Raw genomic sequence first — 5685 nt, 5'->3', positions numbered from 1 at the left:
GCACAAGTAATTTGAAACTAACATAGTGTGCTGAATTTTCCTCCATGAAATGGAAACTAGGCAGCCAAATGTTCAGGTGAAAAATGTGACCCTGATCTTGAGGCTGCTGGATGGTTGGAGTCCAGCTCCACGGGGCTCCTGCTCTTCCCAGGACATTTTTGTACTGTCTTTGGCTGGTTTAATATCAGGGTTACACCAGCTTTAAAAAAATGAATTGGGAAATGTTCCTTCCTTGTGATTAGTTTTATGTGTCAACTTGGCTAGGCTGCAGTCTCCAGCTATTCAATGAAATACTAGATGTTGCTATGAAGGTATTTTGTAGATGTGATCAACATTCATAATCAGATGACTTTAAATTAAGGAGATTATCCTAGATAATCTATAACAGCCTTCTGCTATCATTTGAAAGGCCTTAAGAGTAGAATTGAGGTTTCCTTGAGGGAGAAGAAATTCTGCCTGTGGACTGCAGCTTCAGTTCATGCCCAGGAGTCCTGACAGCCTGCCCTACAGATTTCATGACTTGCCTAGACAGTCACCACACTTGCATAAGTCAATTCCTTTTAATAAATCCATATATATATCCTACGGGAGCCCATAACCAGTTGATTTTATGTAAAAGAGATTACCCTAGATTATCTGGGTAGCCCTAATTCACTAAACTGCAATGTCTTACAAGCAGAACTGAAGGTTTCCTGAAATTCTCTGAAATTTTCCTGAAATTCTGCTTATGGACTGCAGCTTCATGTTGTGGCCAAGAGGTTCAGTCAGCTCTTTCTGACTATATATTCTATGGATTTCAGAGTGCCTAGTCATCCAGCCACCACAATAGGCCCATTCCTTGCAATAAATACTTTTGTGTGTTTAATATATATCTTACTGATTGTGTTCCAGTGATTAAATCCTGACTGATACACTCCTCTTCTTTTTTTGGAAGAGATTGTGTAGAATTGGTGCTTATTCTTTGAATGTTTGGTGGGTTCTTCAGTGAAACTATCTAGGCCTGGAGATTTCTTTTCTGAAAGTTTTTTAAATGATAAATTTGATTTCCTTTATAGTTATAGTGGTATTTAAATTACCTATTCCATATTGAGTGAGTTTGTGTAGTTTGTTTTTTTTGAGAAATCAGTCCATTGTCTAATTTGCACGTGCACACTATTTGCACTATTGTCTTATTATTTTTTTGATGTGTTCAGGGTATGTAAGAATATCTTCTATTTCGTTCCTGATGTTAGTAATTTGTGTCTTTTCTTTTTTTTTCCCGTCAGTCTTGCAATTTCATTTTTCTCATTCAAAGAAGCAGATATTTTTTTTGTTGATTTTCTCTATTTATTAATACCCCTGGTTTTATTAAGATATAATTGGCGTATAACATTGTATTACTTTAAGGTATACAATAGAATGATTCGATATACAGACATATTGCGAAATGTGTACTATAGTAAGTTTAGTTAACATCCATCACCTCACATAGTTACAATTTTTTTCTCATGATGAAAACTTTTCAGATCACCTCTACTAGGAATTTTCAAATATGCAACACAGTATTGTTAACTATAGTCACCATGCTGTACATTAGATCCCCAGATTATTAATCTTATAACTGGGAGTTTATACCTTTTGACCACCTTCATTCATTTCCCCCACCTTACCACCCCCGAACTCTGGCAACTACCAATGTGTTTCTGTTTTTATGAGTTTGGGTTTTTTTAGATTCCAATATAAGTGAGATCATATGGTATTTGTCTTTGACTTATTTCACTTAGTATAATGCCCTCAAGATCCATCATGGTTTCACAAATAGCAAGATTTCTTTCTTTTTTGTGGCCAAATAATATTCCATTGTGTGTTTATCTGCATGTGTGTATATATATATATATCTCACACTTTTTAATAAATATCACACTTTTTAAATCCATTAATCCATCAGTGGAGACTTAGGTCGTTCCCATGTCTTGGTTATTATAAATAATGCTGTAATGAGCATGGGAGTACATATATCTTTTTGAGAGTGATTTCATTTCCTTCAGATATTTACTCAGAAGTGGAATTGCTAGATCATGTGATAGTTCTATTTTTAATTTTTTGAGAAACCTTCATAATGCTTTCCATATTGGCTGCACCAATTTATATTCCCACCAAGACTGCACAAGAGTTCTCTTTTCTCCACATCCTGGCCAACACTTGTTATCTCTTGTCTTTTGATCACAGCCATTCTACCAGGCATGAGGTGAAATCTCATTGTGGTTTTAGTTTGCATTTTCCTGATCATTAGTCATGTTGAGCAATTTTTCTTGTATCTGTTGGCCATTTGTATGTCTTCTTTGGGAAAAGTCTTTTTAGTTCCTCTGCTCATTTTTAATCAGATTGTTTGTGGGGTTTTTGTTCTGTTAAGTTGTGTGAGTTCTTCATATATTTTGGATATCGGTCCTTCATCAGATATATGATCTGAAAATATTTTCCCCCATTCCATAGGTTGTTTTTTCATTGTGTCGGTAGTTTCCTTCGCTGGGCAGAGTTTTTCAGTTTGATGTAATCCAACTTGTTTATTTTTGCTTTTCACCTCAAATTCAAAATTCATCACCAAGGCCTATGTCAAAGAGCTTACTGCCTATGTTTTCTTCTAGGAGTTTTATGGTTTCATGTCTTATGTTCAAGTCTTTAATCTATTTTGAGTTAATTTTTGTGTATGGTGTAAGAAAATGGTTCACTTTTATTTTTTTTTTGCATATGGCTATCCAGTTTTCCCAACATCATTTATTAAAGAGACTGTCCTTTCCTCATTGCATATTCTTGGCTCCTTTAAATTAATTGTAAATTAATTGACCGTATATGTGTGGATTTATTTTTGGGCTCTCTATTCTATTGCATTGATCTAGGTGTATGTTTTTATGACAATACCACACTGTTTTAATTACTAGAGCTTTGCAATATAGTTTAAAATCAGGAAACGCGATACAGATTTTCTCTATTTTTAACTCATTTATGTCTACTACTTATTAATTTATTCTTTCTATTTACTCTGAGTTTATTTCACTCTTCTTTTTCTAAGTTCTTGATATGGAAGCTTAGATTATTGATTCGAGACTTTTTCTCTTTTATATCGTATGCATTTAATGCTATAAATTTCCTTCTCGGCGCTGTTAGCTGTTTCCCATAAATTTCAATACGTTGTATTTTTTCATGCAGTTCAATGTATTTTTTATTTCCTTTGAGACTTCCTCTTTAACCCATGGGTTACTTCGGAGTGTGTTTTTTAGTTTCCAAATGTTTGGAGATTTTCATGTTATTTTCCTGTTATCGATTTCTGGTTTGATTCCATTGTAATCTGTGTAATTTCAATTCTTTTAAATTTGTTGGGATTTTATGTGGCCCAAGATACAGTTTATCTTGCTATATGTTCCATTGACACTTGAAAATAATATGAATTTTGCTGGTGGTGGTGACGGAGAGTTAGTTGATGGCATTGTGTTTTTCTCTATCTTTGCTGATTTTTTGTTTAGTTGTTCTATCAATTACTGAAAGAGGAATGTTGAAGTCTCCAACTGTAATTATGGGTTTGTCCGTTTCTCCTTTCAGTTTTATCAGGTTTTTAAAAAATATATTTTGCAGCTCTTATTTGGTGCATACACATTTATAATTGCTATGTCTTCTTGGTGGATTAATTCTTTTATCATTATATAATATCTTACTCTGTCTCTGATAAGTTCCTTTTCTCTGGGGTCACTTTACTGGGTATTAATATAGACACTCTGTTTTAAGTAATGCTTACATGATGTATCTTTTTCTATCTTTTTATTTTCAACCTGTCTGTATCATTATATATGAAGTGAGTTTCTTGCAGGCTGCATAGAGTTTGTTCATATTTTTTAATCCACTCTGCCAATCTCTGTCTGTTAATTGGTATAGTTAGGCCATTTAAATTTAATGTAAATGTTTGTATTACATGGCTTAGGTCTGCCATTTTATTTTTTAAAGTTCTGTTTATTTCTCTCTGTTTCTCTCAATTTTTTTCATTTTCTTTTTTCTGCTTGCCAGTTTTTAGAATTTAGTTTTGATTTATCAGTAGTGTTTCTGAGAATATATCTTTTATGGATTTTTTTAGTGATTGCTCTAGGTATTAAATTGTATGTACAGCACTTGGGTCACCACGTGAGTCTCAGAGGAAAGTGGGTTTTGAGGGCGGCTTGTGCTCACTGGGACGGCACCTCCAGGATGGTGGCGAGGGAGATAATCGCAGCACCAACCTGCTGGCTGCAGAGACACAAGACTAGAAGAGCAGCTGCAGGATGGGGAGAAGTGATGCTGATGGCTGATAAAATCCTCCAATGGGAAAGAGCCTTTCCACCTGCCATCATGAGTGTGGTTTCTTTGGTGTTTCTGACTATCTACAATCTAGATCCTTTTGTTCTGTCCAGAGTTTTTGGTTTTGCTATGTGTTTGCACTTGGCTGACTACCTTGTTCCCATTCTAGCATCTTGAATTTTTAATTCCAATAAATGGACCACTGAGTAACAGCAAAGATTCCATGAAATGTGCAGTAATCTAGTAAAAACTTGACGGAAAGCTGGCGGAAATGTGTCTTCACACGAAGGGAAGAAAAGCCGACAATGTACTTTGTGACCATGATCATTTCTCTTGCTGCAGTTGCTTGGGTGGAGCAGCAAGTCCACAACCTCCTCACTCACCTGACAGTGACTTCCTTACTGTTGCTTCCCAGACTAAGGTAATATGGAATCATTTTGAGGTACATTAGAATAGCCCAAAGGGAGATAAACAAGCTTCTCAAACCAAAAGAAAAATGAATACTTCAGCTTTACTCAGTGTAATTAATGGCATATACACTGTCCTTGGGAACAGTTTCTGTTATGCTATTTGGATACTAAAATGTTACAAAAGTAGCTCTTTCCCTCTTGCTGCCCTTAGTTACTGGTAATTCATACAAACCATATAAAGCTTTATGCACAGTGTCTTCATGTCAACTGTAGCTGGGTGCATTGTCATCAGTTGGTCTTACATGGACAACTGATTTGTGACTATGACTTACTTTGAATTTTGTCACCTTGGGTTCATCGAATTCTTACTTTCAATCACCTTCCTTTAAAATAATATAGTGGCGAGCTTTATCCTTTAGTACATTTAACAATGACTTTGGATAATTGTTTGAGTTGAGTGTACTGTGGCTATAGGAAGTTGGTTCTATTGTCTGCTCCCACAGACCGCTTAAAAAACTGTCTGGCTTCATAAATATAGAAACCAAGTTTACCACTTCTGATAAAGAAACCAATTAAGATTCATTCCTCATTCTATTTCTACACTATGGGAGAAGAATCCTCATAGAATAAAATGAAACTAATTCCATGCCCCCGTATGTGTTGGTTTCTCCCTTGTGCAAAACTGAGCGATTTGTAGGAAACATTGATCCTTCCTCCCAAACAGGCAATGTGACAGGCTCAGAGCTCTTGTCCCCTCGCACTTAGACTTCAAGTTAGTAAGTACTTAGAGGCTTTTTAATAGGAGTCTTTCAAAAGTTTGGTTTTAGAATTTTTAGCATACTTTTAATTTCAGGTTTTCAGCTGACTGAAACTAAAATACATAAATGTCTGTAACTTTCACCCCAAGATGAGCCAGTAAAGGACAAAAGTCTTTCTGTGTTTCATCAAGATTCCGTAGAAAATAATCTTATCC

The 5685-nt window shown here is 35.3% G+C and overlaps 1 pseudogene; it reads left to right on the top strand.

Moving 5' to 3' along the window:
• The first annotated feature begins 4226 nt into the window (after window positions 1–4226).
• On the top strand, window positions 4227–4802 carry LOC105290401 (annotated as a pseudogene).
• Window positions 4803–5685: the final 883 nt, after the last annotated feature.

Source organism: Pteropus vampyrus, unplaced genomic scaffold (assembly GCF_000151845.1).
Source record: "Pteropus vampyrus isolate Shadow unplaced genomic scaffold, Pvam_2.0 Scaffold35, whole genome shotgun sequence".
Taxonomy (NCBI): Eukaryota; Metazoa; Chordata; class Mammalia; order Chiroptera; family Pteropodidae; genus Pteropus; species Pteropus vampyrus.
Note: the sequence above shows the minus strand (reverse complement) of the source record. Positions and strands in the feature narration are given on the sequence as shown.